A 19,941-nucleotide genomic window follows, 5' to 3' on the forward strand; every position below is an offset into this window, starting at 1 on the left:
AGAGAGCTAGGGAGGCCCATAGAGATCCACAAAGATACCCCCGCAAAAAACTGCTGGCAATGGTCGAGAGATGGCAGGAACTGACCTACTCTGGTGATGGGATGGCTAGACAAACTGTCTTAGAGGATGGGGTAGTAATATTTTCTGATCAATGATTTTTTTTGAAGAAAAACACTGCAAATTGGCAACATAGAAAGAACAGCATTGATAGAAGTAATGCTGATTTAATTAACGTGTGTTTGCAGATATTTGAACAGAAAGGCTACAGAGAAATTAATTTCATTAAGTTAATATAGAAATGATTATACTAATTTAACTGAACTAAATTAAATTGTATATTGATATTATATATGGATTTTCATATTCATGGGGAAAGAATTGGCAGAAATGGAATTGCTAATGCATATAATTTGTTGATAACACCAGGGTTTTTTAGAGAAAATTACTATAAATTAGCTCTTAATCATTTTATATATGTAAATGTACTCTTAAGATAAAAATGCATAACATTATGTTATAGAAAATAAAGATATATATTAAAAGTATGGAAATTACCAGGTTTTGTAATTTAACTTAGAGGTATCTAAAGTATTCTTCCATATACACTGGTGCTATGAAATTTGGATGTCTTTTTCTGGATGGATGTTACAAAATGAATTGTCAATTGTAATAAAGCTCCCAACCAAAAATGGATATCAAAATTGTTACAGTAGAATTAAATGGCAAGTATGAAATTTATAATTTCAGAATTTTAATTCAAGTCAAGATACACATGACTTAAGTTAGACTGACTGGCATTGAACAACAACTTACATATTAGAACTATAATTCTGAAAATATTTCACTGATAGTTCAAATTCTAAATGTGGTATATGTTATTAAAGTTTATATCTTATTACAGATATTGTTACAGTTCATAGGTATTGCATATGTTTTAATAATCACTTTATTATAGAGCTAATCATTCAATTTAAAGTATTTTAGAATAAAAAATAACAACTGAAGAGGATTTCTGGTGAATTATTGTCATTTTTACATTGTGATAAATTTGAAAAATTCTATTTCTAGTTGGTAAATCAGCAGCATTTTATGCTGGGAGAAACAAACTATTTTTATCCCTTCCAAACCCTCAGAACACTAACTACAGTGAGAATGAGTGTATCAAGATCTTACATCCAACCAGTATCCCTCAGCTTCTGCTGTGGAAAGCACCCAGTTGCTGTATAATTCAATTGAGAGAGGATGAGATCACACTGTGTCTCACTTTACCTGCTATATACATTTCATGAGGTGAAGGGTTGCCAAATGTTTCTTGGGTTTGATTTTGGTTACAGCAGGTCATGAAACTCAGGGGGAACACTTTATCTAAATGTATTGATATAGTGAAAGGAACAATACAAAAGAAACAGATGAAAATATGTTCATGGTGAGGTATGGAGACAGGCCTCACACACTTCATGCCTTTAAAGGTGGACCACATTCCAGGAAACTGTCTATAAGCTCTTTGAGCATTTTCCTCTCCATTGTTCATGGGGCCTTTGCCCTGTATACATGGCATTAAATACTACACCTTAGTGATTAATTTAGATCTCAGCCTTTCTGTCTCCCTGAAGTTTGAAGGGTGAATTAAAAAGCTCAACCTTGTAAATCAATCTTTTTCTTCCTGATATCCAGCCCCATTTCACAGCTACATAAGTGCTGTTTGCCATCATAAAAGACAGAAACATAGAAAATATGTTTAGCAATTTGAAGATTCCATAGGCTTTAAAAGTTGTTATGCTAAGAAAATATTGATGAAGATCACATTTATACTCTCAAATATAACAATTCAGATTCCATTGAATTTTAATGGTGAAATTATAATGATGAGGATTATGGTGTTAGCAGGTAGAGCTTTGGGTATGAGATTTGGTCATGAAGGTGGAGCCTGATGATTGTGGCAAACAAAAAGTTTGCAGTTTCTATACTATTTTTGTCTTTCTTAAAATAACAGTGGCATACCTAGCTCAGAGTGTGAACACTCACTAGAAAGTCAACATCAGAGGATTTTTTTAATTAAATATTTTTTTTGTTCATTTGTTTTACATCCCGATAATAGTTTCCTCTTCCTCCTATCTCTCTCTCTCTGCCTTCCCTCTGCTACCGCCATCCACTCGTCCTCTCCTTCTGTTGAGAAAGGGGTAGGCCTCCCATGGGTGTCAACAAAGCATGGCATATGGAGTTGAGGTAGGGTTAATACCCTTTGTATTAAGGCTGGGCAAGACGAACCAGTATGGGGACTAGGCTCCCAAAAGCCAGCTCAAGCTTTCCAAGGAATAGTAGGTATACATGATTGTGTTATATTTCCAACTTCTTAATATTTCAGTGTGGCACAAAATTCTATGAGGTCTTCTTTACAATTTTAAACAACAACTCTAAGAAGAGAATTGTACTATCACTAATTTTTTTTAAGTAATTCCAAGCTAGTATAGGAATTACTAAGTATATGGTTACTTTTTCCACATATTTTATTACAATTATGTAAGAATTGTATTTACTATCTCTTTTAAATCCTCCCATGCCCCGCCTGCAGGGCTTCAATGGGTTCTTGACCACCCTAAGGAGGGAATGTAGGGACAGGAGATACAAAGGAAAAGACACCAAGTCTGGATTCTGATCAAGGTGCCACTTTATTTCCTTTCACAAGGGTTTATATAGTTCCACAGGGTGAGCGGAGCAAGAAGCTGTCATCTGCATAAGGTGGGGCAAGCTAACAAGATGTTTGTATAGGATGTTTACAGGGTGAGAGGGTCAAGGGCTCTGACTCAATGTCCTATTGCTAGGCAACCTGACTGTAAGCTGATCTAGTTCCCTTTCTTATTGGGGATCTGTATTTTTCCACTGACTAGAGATTCTGTCCTTGTCCCTGACACTCCCAGCCAAATATTGAAAAATCTAAGCATTAATATACTATTGGTAATATTCAAGGAGATTAATGCAAGAACATATTTAGGCACCGCAGACTGATAAGTTTTGCCACACAGTGTTAATTAACCTTAGTTTACTATTATTATATAACATCTTATTTATTCTAGAAAATGGACATATAAGGTCCTGGTTAAGAAAATGGACGTGTCCCAATTAGAATTAAGCAAGAAATCAGTTCTGTGTTGTCATGGTAGAGATATTCAATGCTTCTGGTTTAATTTAGAAACATTTGTTTAAATGTAGGGTATTTTTTAAGAATTTATTTGAAAAATAACTGGAATTGCCCAATTTTAAGGAAGTATCCTAACTGCTTTTAGAAGAAAGTTTCCATTTCGGAAGCTCAAGACTTACCCAGTTTTGAAAATAGAGAAGACTGGTAAACTGATTCTTCAAATAGATTTTTTAATACCTTCCATTGCTGTTTAGCAAAAAAAAAAAAAAATGGGTTTATGAAGCAGACTAAGACAGAAATCAACAAAACTAAGCCAAATAGCAAGTGGAGAAAGATGTCTTTGAGAATATCACTATGGAAAAAAAGAAGCTCAAGTTAGCAAGAGCAGAGAAAGAAAGTGCTGAGCAGAAACAGAGCTGGAAACAAATTAAACGCAAATCTTGGGTCTGCAGCCGAAGCAGTATTTATAATACCTTACAATGCATGCCTTTATTTCATATTTCTCTTCTTCTGGTGGTGCTAGGCTCTGTAAACACCCATGACCAGAAGGATCAGGCATTCCAACTCAGCATCACCACTTCATCATAACAAAACTTATTTCAAGCTACATTAGGCTTCCCAAGCTGGGCTAAAGATGATGGTAATGTAATGTTTGTTTCTAAAAAAAAAAAAAAAAAAAAATAGGAAAAACAGCTTTCGTTCACTAGCCAGTGAGCTGAGACTGCTGTATCTGAAAATCGCCAGTGAACATGAGAGTTATAAATTAAATCCTGATCTTCTGAATCATCAATTAATCTCTAGTTTTCCTTTCCCTTCTGAGGAAAAGAAAACAAGTCAAATAAGTTTGAGTGCTTTGAAGAAATATCTACACTCTGAGAAGTGTTTCAGGAAAGAGTGGCCACAAAGAATACAGATTTTCATTGCAGATTCGTATGTCAGGCCACGCTAATATCATTTGTAAATCTTTCTAGATACAGTCATCAAGTTTGTGCATTCTTCAGATTAAAGAACACACATTGTGAGTCTCAGTTCTAGTCATTAAGTTTGGTTCCCGCAGACAGGGCACAGAGGATTAAACATAGATTAAACACTTATAACCATTAGTTGTGATCTGTGAATTCCCTAATGAAGAATACATATGCCAATACAGTCTTCATGTTTCCTTCTAATTCGACTAATATTTTACAATCACTTTTATTGGTTGCTCATATTTTCCTCAAGTTATGAGTTAGTTCTAGCTTCCTTTACCTTCTGTTGGCACAGATAAAAATACATTTGTAATTATTCAACTACAAGTTGTTCAAGGGGGTCTTGGAAAGCTTGAGTTACTGAGAATTTCAAGTTATAGAAATAAGAGGGACAGCAGTTATTTCCCCTATTCTGGGAGGGAAAGGAAAAGATGGTCCTGATTATGAGTGTGTAACATGGCCTTTGTTTCACAGCTGCCTTGGAATTCTTGAAGACCAGTGTTAGTTCCAGTAATGACAGTATACACTGTGATGGGCTTACTTGAGATCTGAACATGAATAATTTTTACACTGAGTTAAATAATTGGACATGTGATAGCATTGGTTAGAAGGTCTTTTTATTAACATGTGTGACATCTATGTTAAAAAGCATAGTGAAATCAAAGAAATATATAAGAATGAGACAAATTTGGTTAAGGCTTGTCTTTTTATGATTTAGATACAAAGTCCCTGCACCATAATACAGTTGTGATATATTCCCTTTCTAAGGCATCTATATTAAAGTCAACTTTCTGTAAGAGTTTCAACGACCTCAAAGATAAACAAATAAATAGTAACTAAACCAAAATCTTGTTTCCACCATATGGTTAGACTCATGTCTTGGTCTATGTGCTGACTAGTTTTATGACAACTTAACAAGCTAGGGCACAGACCCTCCAATTAAGAAAATGGCTCCAGGATACTGTGCTGTAGGCAAGCCTGTAAGGCATTTTCTTAATCATTGACTATTGTGGGAAGGACCAGCCCATAGTGAGTGATGCCACTCCTCGGGGAATGGTGATCCTGAGTTCAATAAGAAAGCAGGCTGAGCAAGCCATGAGGAGCAAGCCTGTAAGCAGCATTTCCCCATGGACTCTACGTTGGCCTCTGCCTCCAGTGTCTTGCTGGGTTTGAGTTCCTGTCCTCATCTTCTTTGATAATAACCAGTGATGTACAACTGTAAGCCAAATAAATCCTTCTCTTCCAAACTAGCTTTTAGTCAGCATGTTTCATCACAGCAATGGTAACCATAATTAAGTCAATCTGCTTACTTAGACTTCATTATATTTTTACTTTTAAAAGATTTATTTATTTTAAATATAAATATTCTATCTGCATATACACCTACATGCTAGAAGACAGAATCAGACTCCATTATACATGGTTGTGAGCCACCATGTGGTTGCTGGGAATTGAACTCAGGACCTCTAGAAAGACAGAAAATGCTCTTAGGCACTGAGCCATCTCTCCAGCTGCCTATTTTTATTTTTAATACTTTGAAATTTTTGAAATTATAAGTTAATCACCTCAATAATCTTTTCCATCCCCCTGACATGCACACACACACACACACATATGCTCACACATATGTGTATGTTTAAGTGTGTGTATGTGTATTCCTAAACACATGAAAACAATCTTCTCAGTCTACTTAATACTACTTGTATTCAAGACTGTTCACTTGGCATTGTATAAGCAATAGATGTGGTCTTCCCAGAGGAAGGAAATTACTTCTGCTCTCATCATTCCTTAGTTGCCTGTAGCTCCTTGGTAGGGTTGAGGTTTTGTGAGTTTTTCTCCTTCCTTATTATCACATTTATTGGTGCCATTTTTGTTCAACTCATGGATGGGCAACCATGTTGGTGAGACTTCATTTTTATAGATCCTCTGTCATTTCTTGGGGACACAATCACACATCATCTTCCTATTCCTCTGGCTCTTAAAATCTGCAATAATCTCTGAGACTTAGCGTATCAGGCATCTTGAAAGTTCTTATTAATAAAATCAAACCTGGGAGCCAGGTATTGGGGTGAACACTGGAAGATCAGAGAGACAGACTGGGCCACAGCTAACCTCACCTCGCCAGTTCCTCAGCTGATCCTGCTTCCGCATACTGGAAGCTTCTGTGTCCTCATCCCAATGGCTCTCAGCTGAACCGCTGCTCGAATCCTGAATGCTTAACCAGCCAAAAGCTTCTAGTTTCTGGTCCTCACGCCTTATATACCTTTCTGCTTTCTACCACCACTCTCTGGGATTAAAGGCACTATCTGGCTTTCTGGGATTAATGGCAAGAGTCACCATGCTTGGCTGTATCCTTGAACACATGGATTTCTGCCTCTGAAATGCTAGGATTAAAAGTGTGAGTGCTGCCCTTTTATAGCCTCTGTCTAGTGGCTGTTTTGTCTCTGAGCCCAGATAAGTTTATTAGGGTGCACAATATTTTGGGGAACACAATACCACCAAAACTTAGCTACTTAAATATTATTGTAGAATCAGTTGGAACTGAGCTTTGCAATTCCACATTTTTACCAGTTTTGTTTTTTATAATGGTCTACATCTGTTGCAAAGAGAAGTTTCCTTGGTAATGGATGAAAATGAAAAACCACCTCTTTTATCCTTATCCTCCCGTGTCTATGTCCCTTGGATCACTAACCCTGAGCTATTCACTGAGTTAGCTAATATTATTTTCCAATCTACTTGTGTTTCCACACAGTGTACATTCAATCCAAGGTTTCTTTAACTTATGTGATTTTTTTTTAATGGCCACACTACAAAAACTATTTGTGCATTAAGGTTCTATAGATTATTACTACCTACAGATGAAAAATGATTCCCAGAAAATCTCTGATCAATAGTAACCTGTTTATATATATCATGTCTGCATATAAATATAACCATATTATATAGAGTATATCAGACTTAATTAATAATTAGAAATGTAGATTTAAGACTGACCTATGTCATTTATGAGGTAGTGACATATATATATTTTCGAGACAGGGTTTCTCTGTGTAGCTTTGCACCTTTCCTGGAGCTTGCTTTGGAGACCAGGCTGGCCTCGAACTCACAGAGATCCGCATGCCTCTGCCTCCCGAGTGCTGGGATTAAAGGCGTGCGCCACCACTGCCCGGCTGTGACTTTTATTTTTTTTATGATAAAATACTGTATTTTATGGATTTACTATTTTTATCCATTGTCCTAACAAATGACAACTTATAGCCTCCAATTTGAGACAGGTGAAGAAACAGTTTGAACGGGATTTATGTACAAAATATATTTTTAATATATTAGACAATTCCTAAGATATGAATCATAGACTGTTTGGTAAAACTTCATTTAGTTTATCAGATCCTATCAAATTTTTGCATAAACTGCATGTATTGCCATGGCAGACATTTATATCTTTTGTCTCTACTTTTTAATTTATTTTCTGATTAGAGTAACCTGAGCACAATACACCTGCGTTGTTTTTTCTCTTTTCAAGAATTCATTTTTGAATTTATTGATAGTCTCTGTGATTACTTTGTTTGTCATTTCATTGGTACATTAGTTGTTTTGCCAACTAGACACAAGCTAGAATGATCTGAGAAGAGGAATGTCAATAGAGAAAATGTCTTCATTCAATTGCTGAAAGTGAGTCTGTGGGGCTTTTTGTTGAATAATGATTGATGTGGGATGCTGTGGGATGGTCTGTGTGTCAAATTACTGTGACTGGTCAATAAATAAAACACTGATTGGCCAGTGTCTAGGCAGGAAGTATAGGCGGGACTAACAGAGAGGAGAAAAGAAAGAACAGGAAGGCAGAAGGAATCGCTGCCAGCCGCTGCCATGAAAAGTAGCATGTGAAGATGCCGGTAAGCCACGAGCCACGTGGCAAGGTCTAGATTTATGGAAATGGGTTAATTTAAGCTATAAGAACAGATAGCAAGAAGCCTGCCACGGCCATACAGTTTGTAAGCAATACAAGTCTCTGTGTTTACTTGGTTGGGTCTGAGTGGCTGTGGGACTGGCGGGAGACAAAGATTTGTTCTGACTGTGGGCAAGGCAGGGAAACTTTAGTTACAGTGGGAGGACCTAGCTCACTGTGAATGTCACCAATCCTGTGCATAGCATCATTAATAGCATAAAAAACATCTGAGTAAGCCATAGGGAACAAAACAGTAATCAGTGTTCCTCCAAGGTTCCAGCTCTAGTTCCTGCCTCAAGGACTCTTGTGCTTCAATTGCCACTCTGCTCCTTGAATTGTAGGATGAAATGCAGCCTCCCCTCCCTATGTTTGTCTTATGAAAGCAATATAAATCTTATTAAGAAAATTGATGTAAGCTCTGATCTTAATATTTTGAATCTTCTATTGGATGATGCCTAAAATTACCCTTCCTTGTAAAGTTTTACATTATAGACATTAGTTTAAGTATTTTAATCCTTAAATATATATATTTAAAAGAAAAAGCAACAATACTAAGTTTACTATCAGTATATTCCATGAATCAAATCCTAGGTGTATGTTTCAGAGTTAGTCCATGTCTCAGGATTACAGGGTGGCACTAGAAAAAAGCCTTCAGTCCCTGATGCTCCATAACACTCATTGTTAGCACATCCAGGTTTTCCTTGTAGTAAAGTTCTGAACCATGACTTCCGAACTCATTGTACTTTTAGACTTGAAATTAGAAGTTTGACTTCAAAAAAATGCAGTAAAATGCTTTAGAAATGTTTCTATTTGCCTGCTATGAAATATGGAATTTTACCAATACAGCAAATTGTGATTTTTATCATTAAAATTGATTAGCAGACATTTTCAGTCAGTTTTTTTCCTTGTTAAGATTTATATGTTCTTGTGAAACAAATTCTTTAAAAACTAGAAATTATTTTAAACTGGTTAATACTGAGTGTACAAAGTGATTAATTTTGCTGTGACATTTTCATACACACAATCACTACACATATGCATAGAACATGTACTTTGCTCGTAATCCATTCCTTGTTGTTACACTTTTTACCTCCTACTTCTTTTCCTCTTATGAGTAGTTTTCCTTTAATTTGTAACACACACACACACACACACACACACACACACACACACACATGACTATAGGTATGTATACACATGTGTGTTGTATTAAATATATTAGTTATGTTAGATGTATGCATAAATATATATAAACACGAGAAAAAAACATGATTTCTGTGTTTAGCAATCTGGTTTAATATGTCTATCTTCAGTTTCCAATGACCCAATTTCATCTTTCTATATAGCTTAATAAAACCAAATATATATATATATATATATGAATATGTGTATATACATATATTCACATATGTTAGTATGAAAATAAAGTTATCTCATTGTGGTATTTTAATATACATATATTTATTATAATCTTTCTTTTATTCATCTGTTGATGAGCATCATATCAGGCTATTTTGAATAGTGTCACCAAAAATGTTGGTGTGCCTGTAATTTTATTATATAATGCCTTTCAGGCATAGTATTATGGTTATACCACATGGTACTTATAGTTTTAGCTTTTTGAAGAACTCCCATAATAATCCAAAGGAGATTGCTGCTTTTTATTTTCAAGAAATTTTTAAGTGTTTGTCTTTATGGCATTTTAACCAGCATCTGTTGTTTATTTCCTGATGGTAGCCATTCTGACGAGGAAAATCTAAAATCTCAATATAGTTTTGATTTCAATGCACATGTTATTATAACACTTAAGATGTTTCTAAAATATTTTCCCACAGATTACTTCACCCATATGATTCCGACTAAACCTACGTTTCACTATTATTCCCCAAAGTGAACAATATTGCCAGTCCTTCATATATACTCAGATTCTGAAAACACACATCCAGTCAATATTAGATTGAATATATTCATACAAAAACACTCTATCCTAAACACTATTTTTTGTATAAATATTCTAAACAAGATGCTAGGGCAAGTATTTATTATTATTGATATTGTATTCTATATTATAAGTAGTCCAGAAATGACTAAGCTTTAAGAAGGCAGTTGATTGGCTTGATCTGTTTGGGAGGCATCTAGGCAGTGGTACCAGGTCCTGGGCTCACTGCATGAGATGGCTGTTTGAAACCTGGGACTTATACAGGGATGCTTGACTCAGTCTGGGAGGAGGGGACTGGACGTGCCTGGACTGAGTCTATCAGGTCGATCTCAGTCCTCAGGGGTGGCCTTGATCTGGAAGTGGTGGGAATGGGGGGGTGGGCTGGGGGGAAGGGGAGGGGGGCAGGAAGTAGGAGAACAAGGGAGGGAATCTGTGGTTGTTATGTAGAACTGAATAGTATTGTAAAATAAAAGAAAAAAAGTAAAAAAAAAAAAAAGAAGGCATATGCAATTCATATCATTTTTTCATAAGGTGATTGACGATGTTAGGATCAAGAGGCCAATAAGCAGTGGCTACAGGGAAACAACTCTACTTGGTTACTTCTTCAATCTTTCTTCTCTAGACTCTTTACATTGGAAGTTTCTACTTCATTCTTGTGCACTGTTTTTCCCTACATGTTTCAATTTGCTTTTTCTCTCATCATGCATACTTTTAATTTTAGCTATTAAAATCTTGTACTCCATAATTTCCATGTGATTTATCTTTATAGTTTATACATGATTATGGTGCACATCCATTTTTCAGTGTCCTGACAACAGCTGACAATGTCCTTGCCTGCTAATTGTAAACTCTGAGCATGTTATGTTATATTCAATTTCTATTTAAATGAATCCTCATTCTCTTTGATTGTAAATGGAAGTTTGATGTTTATTGCATATTTCACTAAATGCTAGTATTTGTGAATGACATGCTATAAGGAGCCTGAAATATATTATCTTCTCTTGGGAGGAGATCCGTATTTTGTTTTGATAGACAGATTAAATTATTATATGCAAATTCCCTTGATATGCTCAAACTTGGCTTCATGGCATTTTAGATAAGTTTTATTCCAATATTGTCATTATTTTTGTGTGTAACCTTTACTATAACACTTTGGAGAGTTCAGAAAATGATACTCTAAACTACTTTGAAATGAATGAGACAGAAGAGCTTCCAAAGCATGAAGGTTACTCTGATGTTCCTTCAGTTTTCAGTGTGAGTTGCATTCATAAATAGATTCTGAGATCTATATTTACTGAAAGTAGATATTGAGGTTTTCATTCACAAGAATGTTAAATCAAACGTATGTGAAAGGGATGCTGAGAGTGAGGTATAGGAAAATGAGAAAAGAGAGATTTTCTGAGTTATTGACCTCAATCTGTTATGATTAGGTCAGACATTGTTCCAATCACATCTATACATAGCTGTCATTCTTAATAGGGCCTGAGGATAGAAGTAGACATTTTCCCATGAGTTTGAGGATTTTCCATTCAGAATGGCACCATGCAAGATAAAAATTTGGTATTCTGTCTTGTTACCACTCTAGAGGTCATGGGACTTGGAGGAATGGAGTCAACAAATGAGGCAGACAAAGTCTCATGCAATAGTTAGCATCATTCAGAGCATCAGACAATTTATACTCTGAGGACTAAGAGGAGTCATATGAGTAAAGTGCACAATCACAAGGGCTTGTGGCATGTGGCAAACCAGCAGCATGCAGCAAAATTATGTTGTTATTGTTTTTTTCATAGAGGCATATAAACGAATAACATAACAAGTTGGAATAAATAATCTAAAGTAAACTTGCTGTTATCCAGTACACCTTGGAGTAGCATGAAAGCATAAGCCAAGAACAATTTCATGTTTTTGAAGAAACTGAAGTCACAAGAGTGTATTGTTTTCTTGGAGTTTTTTCACAAGCACTCAGAAGTCTCTTCACATGACTCCATTCTTGGGCCATGTTCCAACATCTTCTCCTTTTTATTTTTTAAATACAGAGTGTTTTTGATCTGAGATATTGTAGATGAATTTAATTGTCATTTGATGCATAAGTATCCTATAAGCAGGAAAATTACAAACATAATGAATAATATTAGGACAATGAATGCATTGCGTGTAATACTCTGACAGCAAGAAAAAGGACCCAAACTATGCCCAATTCTAATGGTTCTATTATTATAACAATCAGAAAAATCTAGAGACTAGCTTGAAAATAAACCCATATGATTAATTGTTCTGATATCTTGTAGCACGTAAAGCTACATTTGCCTTTTAATAAGAACACAAATGTTTTGATATCTTCTGCAAATAGGAATTTATTCAAATCCCAAGGGAGAAGTAAATGCAGTCCCTTCTCCAAGTGAATGAATGAGTCTATTACAGTTCCAACATGCAATCATAAGTCCAGAGCCATTAGAAAAATTAACAGGAGCTGAATTCATCCAATCTGCAAGTTGAAGTAAAGAAGGATGAAGAACATAACACTAATACACGTGCTTGGTGCTTGAAGGCACTAACTGCAGATACACAGATCAAAGCATTACCAAAAAGAGAGTTTCCAGTAACATAGGGTTTGAGTGTTTCATAGAATAACTTCTCCATTGGTTCACAGGGCCTTAACTTGGCCTCAGGTGGTCAAACTTGACTTCTAATGATAAGGTCACTATCTCCTTTTGCCCTTTAGCTGGAGATTTGCTATCTTCCTGGTGACTTCTATTATCTCTCCACACTCCATTGTTGTCCTTGATGGTCTGGGGCTGGATCCATCTGTAATGAATGAAATAATACCTCTTCCCAATTTTTCGTTGGAACATCCCCTGGTCATGTGAGCAGAACCCTTTTATGTATGCCTACCCAGAATCACATTTCTGCCTTAATGTTGCTAGTGTCCCTGACAACAGCCATCTCCTATGAGTTTTATAGTGTCTCTTTTTTCTAGGCAAGTAAATACATTTCTGCTACTTCATTGTAGCAGGAAACAAAAATACTACACTATCTGCTTGCCTTGCAAGTGTTGCTGTGAAATATACTTATTCACTACAGTCCATTTAAATTTTCCTTCAAGACTTTAATATTTTGTGATATTTTAAAAATAAACATTTTCTGTGGTGATATTGTGTCCCCCAATATATTGTTCACCCTAATAAACTTATCTGGGGTCAGAGAACAGAACAGCCACTCGATAGACATAGAGGCCAGAAAATGGTGGCACACACACCTTTAATCATAGCCTTCTAGAGGCAGAGATCCATCTGGATCTCTGTGAGTTCAAAGCCACACTGGAAACATCCAGGCATGGTGACACATGTCTTTAATCCCAGAAAGTGATGGCAGGAAGCAGAAAGGTATTTAAAGCATGAGGACCAGAAACTAGAGCCTTGTTAAGCTTTTGTCTTTTAGCAGCAGTTCAGCTAAGATCCATTTAGGTGAGGAATCAGAGACTTTCAGTCTGAGGAAACAAGATCAGCTGAGGAATTGGCAAGATGAGGTTGAATGTGGCTTGTTCTGTTTCTCTCATTTTTCATCATTCACTCCAATACCTGGCTCCAGGTTTGTTTTTATTTTATTTATTTATATTTATTTATTTATTTGGTTTTTTGAGACAGAGTTTCTCTGTGTAGCTTTGTGACTTTCCTGGAACTCACTCTGTAGCCCAGGCTGGCCTTGAACTCACAGAGGTCTGCCTGGCTTCTGCCTCCTGAGTGCTGGGATTAAAGGCATGTGCCACCACCACCTGGCCAGGTTTGTTTTTATTAATAACACTTCTAAGATTCATGCTACAATTTTCTGCTACAGAAAAGGATAAGAAAAACCCAATTCTTCTTCTGTATCTGTTTTTTTTAATTTTTTAAACTGAAATGTGATAGTAAATGTAATTTGTGAGACAGTTCCCTTATATTATGCAGTGTTTGAGTATGAGATAGAGAATCTGAAAATTAAAATTATGTACTCAATTATATTTCCTTTCAATTTTTTTTAGAATTTTATAAATGAATACAATTTCTCTGCACCATTTCCACTGATCCCTCTCCACCAAGTCCGTGTTCTCTGACCCTTTTCTTGAGTTCATAATCTCTTCTTCTATGACTATTATTGTTATAATTAGATAATATATAAGCATGTGTGTGAAATAGTTTGTATGTAAACCACACACACACACACACACACACATACTCACTGATGTGTATGAACACATGAGTATGTATTATGTGTGTGTGTGTGTGTGTGTGTGTGTGTGTGTGTGTGTGTGTGTGTGTAAACCTGATGAGTATACTTCATTGTGCCCATAGGTGTATGTGATTAGAGCTGACCAGTTTGGATAGGAAAACCTATTAGGGAGCTTGTCTCTTGACCAAACTGAGTCTTCCTCCTTCAGCAGCCATTTATTACCCATAAACCTGCATCTGAGTGAGCCATTGTGAAGTTCTTACTCATCACATTAGCGTGTTAAGTGAGACAGTCACTGTGTCAGTCTTCAAGCAACACTGTTGTTGAGATTTTATGGGTGTAGCATGCCTGTCTTGTCTATAAAACAAAACCTTCATCTAGTCCTCTGATTTTTACAATCTCCCTGCCTTACAACACTCCTCTAAAAAGTTACCATAGCCTGAGCTAAGCAGCTATGTTCAACTGTTCTTCAGAAGTGAGCTCCCTGGAAGGGACAATCTGCTCTCCCTTGATATGCCTCTCTGTTCCGTACACTCCAGGTTTCTATCTTTTGTGCACTGTTACCCATGCTGCATGTTATTGTTTTGGTGATTCAGTTGTCTAATGGTCATTTCTGCTCATATAAGTAATAAGTAACCCTACTAAAATTCCATTTGTTCATTACATTGGTCTTTGGCACTGTCCTTACCTGGTCTACCATTGGTTCATTATCTGGTGTGAACAGACATTTGTTCATGTCTTCCCCAAATAATATTACACAATATTCTCCCAACAACATATTTTTCTACTTTCCATTTCCTGTATCTTTTTTAAATGTTCACTAGTGTTAATTTCCATCTGAGATATTCTGTGTGGAGGACACATAGTGATATGTCATTGTGTTGCAGAGCATACACTCTTCAGAAAACCAGCAGGCCAATCTTGTACAGAGGCAACAGTACAGAAACTGAGAGGGGATTTAAACTCCTATTCCCTCTGAAATCCCTTTTCCAGGAGCTTTTTTCAGATGCTCATTTAACCCTGGGTTCAATATGTCATAATGTATAAAATATAAGGATATCCATGAATCTTTAAGGACATGGAAATATAAAAATTTCTCTGAAGGGGAGGGCATTTTGTGGTTATTTTAATCTGACCTACAAATAAACATGGATCATTATGACCTTTTATCCCCTACATTTGTCTTTGGAATCTTGAGCTGATCCATCTGGACTTCTTATAGATCACAATCATTATATCCACACACTCTCTGTGGTCTTCAGCTGCCCCAGTAATTATAATTGGCCCCCTATCTTTAGGAGTGTGTCAGTGTTTTCCAGAGCTAACCTCCTGCTTCATAATTTCATATAAAAATATAATTTTGTTTTATATCTATTTGATGACTAATGATATGAAATTTCAAATAATTCATATCAAAGTACTTGAAAATTTCTTTAATTAGATTAAAGACACCTTATTGTTAATTTTTGTTTATATAAATATAAGTTTTGTTCATACACATGAACAATATCATGAAACTACTCTTATTGTTTATAGGGCACACTATGTTTGTCAATCATCATCATGTATGGATTACAGAAGTTGGGGGAGTCTATGTGATTACCACATATTTACATTTGTGTTAATTCTATTCACTTTTAAACCTGAAATAACAGCTAAATGCGGATTATGAAATCAATCACTCTATTAAGAGAAAAATTTTAATAAAAATACAAAAAATAACAAATGTATCATTTTTTTAAAGTTATGCTCTGGAATATATTTGAATACATTTCTTAGTGTACTTCATGAGAAGTGGTAAAATGTATCTCAGACTTTTCATTGGAAAAACTGCTGTTGTAAAATGTATTATCTTATTTACAATAAATTATAATTTAAAGACCCTTTTTAAAAATAATTTATTTTTATTTTATGTGCATTGGTGTTTTGTGTGTGTTAGGGTGCCAGATCCCCTAGAACTGGAGTTACAGACAGTTGTGAGCTGCGATGTGGGTGCTGGGAATTGAACCCAGGTCCTCTGTAGGAGCAGTCAGTATTCTTAAACACTGAGCCATCTCTCCAGCCCCAAAGATCCTTTATTGATAAGTATTTTGGTTGAGTTATGGGCAACATATATTAGTTTGAGGCTTTTTTCTTTTGCTTTAGATACAAATGTATTCTTAAACCATATTTGAGACATCAACACAATGTACAACTCTAATCCCTGTGCTTGGGAGGCTGAAGTCAAGGCACTCCTGAAAATTAAAGTTCTAGGACAGCATGTACTATGGAATGAAAATCTATCTAAAAAAAATTAGAAAGGTATCTATATAAAGCCAGTATAAAAGATTAAGATTTCAAACTCAACTTTCAATACTACATGGGTAGTGACTATTTCTTTTTTAGTTTATAAAAACATCATCAAATACTAACATTTCCTTTGCTGATGTCAGGTTGATGGATGGAAAACCATGTAATAACTTAAATTATCAAAAATTCAAACCTTTAAAATATTTCCTTTGTTTGGTTTATGAACCAAATTTTTTACTTCACATCTTTATTTATGATCCTAAAAAGTGACATATGCAAGAGCTGATCAATGTTAAGTAGCTAGTTATCTCAGCTCAATTAGTCCACTGATTAGTGTGCAAATGAGCAGATAAAATAATTCAGGAACTATCTGTAGAGAACAGAAGGAAACCTCTGTCAAATATACTTCACACAAGAGGTTAATGTCTAGAACAGATTTTAAAACATTGCATAACAATTAGCCAGGCATGGTTTTGCATGCCTTTATCGTAGCCCTTCAGAGCTGAGGCAGATAGATCTCAGAGTACAATGCAAGCTGGTCTACAGAGCAAGTTGCAGGACAGCCAGGGCTACACAGAGAAACCTTATCTCAAAACAAAACAAATAATCAAATAAGAATTACAGCAATTGAACGATGTAGCAAGATTCTTAAAAGTTCTTATTAATAAAATCAAACCTGAGGCCAATTATTGGGGTGAATGCTAGAAGGTCAGAGAAGCAGAACAAGCCACAGCTAACCTCACCTGGCCCACTTCTCAGCTGATCTTGTTTCCTCAGACTGGAAGCCTCTGTGTCCTCATATCCGAATGGCACTAAGCAGAACTGTGCTGCTAGAAGCTTGAAAGTTTAACCAGCCAAATGCTTCGAGTTTCTGGTCCTCACGCCTTATATACCTTTCTGCTTTCTACCACCACTCTCTGGGATTAAAGGTTCGTTTTCTGGGATTAAAGGTGTGAGGCACCATGCTTGGTTGTATCCTTGAACACATGGATTTCTGCCTCTGGAATGCTAGGATTAAAGGAGTGTGCTACCACTGCCTATTCTAAGTATCTAGTGGCTTTTCTGTTCTCTGAACCCAGATAAGTATATTAGGGTACACAAAATTTGGGGGACACAATACCACCACAGAACAGTAATAATTTCATGCTTGGTAATGTAATCATAGAAATAAGCCAATGACCTGGAATGTCACAAGTCCTGGATAATAAAGGCTATTGTTCTGTTTTTAAAATTCATGCAATCAAACAGCTTCTGAATAATTACACTCACTCATAGGCCTAGCAAGCTCTCAGTCTTGCTCAGAGAAACATCTTTTTGTGGTGGGCAGCAAGCAACACAGAGATTCATAGCTGTTCAAAGGACTGATGATGAGAAACTCAGATCTCAGCCCCAAAGAAGACAGATATATTAACATCCCTGTCACCAGATTTGGTGGAAGAGTGCAGAAAAAGAGGCAGAAAGGATGTATGACCCAGATGATGATGAAGAGTGCTGTAAAATTCTGTCTTCTGGATGTGACATGGCTATCACACCCATAAACTCACAATAGCTCTGGCTATCTGCACAAAAAGAGATCAAAACAATCAAAAGTGTAGCATAACTGTGGTAGATGATGCAGCTGGATGTTTCTCTGGTCCTGCTCATCCCCAAGGCCCCACATCCACTTCTAAAATAATTACACAGAGGCTTATATTAATTACAAATTGTATGGCCTATGACTCAAGCTTCTTGCTAGCTAGCTCTTATAACTCAACTCAACTCATTTCTATTAATCTATGCCCTGCCAGGCAGCTTCATGGCATACTGGTCCCTTCACATCTTGCTTCTCCTGGAAGAGGCTCACAGTGTCTCCCCCACTCTCCTTTCTTCTCTCTCTTTGGTTCGAATGTACTGCCTAATCTTATTCTGACTCGCCATTGGCCAAACGGTTTTATTTATTAGCCAATCAGAGCAACACATATTCACAGCATACAGAAAGACATCCCACAGCAAAAATGATCTTCAGCTATTGGAAGTGGATAATTGCTGGGGAAAGGAATATCATTCTTTCCTTAGGGCATGGCTACTGGTAGATTCTGTATGACTGGTAGATGGCCACAAACCCATGGACATATGGACAACACTAACTGGATTTAGTGGTGTACTTAGTGGCTGTTTTAAAAAGACATGAAGTTGTAACAGGTAATAGTGAAAGTTGTAGAGGAGAAATTGAAGATACATATGATAATTTTTTTCATTGTAGACATATATGAAATTTTCAATACTAAAGAAAAAAAAAGAAAAATCATCAAATCTCCATAGCTACTTAATATTTGGTAAGCCAATAACTAAAAGGCATTCATGAAATAAGGAAAGGTGAATTGCACACACACACACACACACACACACACACACACACACACTTAAAATATTCCATATCTTTAGCTATCAAAAATTAATATTGAAACTTACTATAGATTCCATTTTACTTCAGTAGGAAAGCCTATCACAACAAAAATAAACGTCCAGGACATGGAATCACTCTAGATACCTACATATAAGAATGGGATTTTTATTTATTCTATGAAAGCTTCATCTGTTTAAACCATGTATTCTTATCATATTCACCTTCTAACACCTACTTCCATTTCTACATAGTATTTCACATTTCATTTCTTTCCAAAATTTATATATTCTATTGTTGTTTTTGTTATTAATCCCCTGAGTTTTCTAGGGAGATGTTAACATACTTTTGTCTTCTGTAAGTAACATTTTTCCATGCAGGACACTTCTGTTCTCCCCCCCAATATACATCATACTTTTGACTTCTTTACAGACTAATGGGTTTCCATAAGGCTTTTCATATGTCATTTGTTCTGGCTAACTCTCCAGTAACTTTCTTCACTTCAACATGTCCAAAAAAAAAAAAAAATCATGAAATCACATAGTTTACATGAAAACTGTAAACTTTTTGACTAGAAAACTGTATTAAAAATGACAGCCGGGTGGTGGTGGTGGTGGAGATGGTGGTGGTGGTGGTGGTGGTGGTGGTGGTGGTGGTGGTACACGCCTTTAATCCCAGCACTTGGGAGGCAGAGCTAGGCGGATCTCTGTGAGTTTGAAGCCAGCCTGGTCTACAGAGCGAGATCCAGGACAGGCATTAAAATGACACAGAGAAACCCTGTCTCAAAAAAAAAAAAAAAAATGACAAATACCACATGTTCTCTCTCATAATAGTAGCTTCTAAATGCTCAATATCCATAACTAAGAGGAAGAAGTGTTGGCAGAAGCAGAGGTGCTAGAAATGGGCCTATGAAATGGACAAGACAGATGTTGTAAACAAGTCAGATAGAATGATAAAGAATGCATGGGATGTGAAGAAGGAAGGGTTGGGTACTGTGGCTAGATAGTCCAGGGAAGAAGAGAAGTGATGCAGTTTGCATCTGAATGTTATGTGCAAATTTTGTGTCATTAT

Source organism: Peromyscus leucopus, chromosome 4 (genome assembly GCF_004664715.2).
Source record: "Peromyscus leucopus breed LL Stock chromosome 4, UCI_PerLeu_2.1, whole genome shotgun sequence".
NCBI lineage: Eukaryota > Metazoa > Chordata > Mammalia > Rodentia > Cricetidae > Peromyscus > Peromyscus leucopus.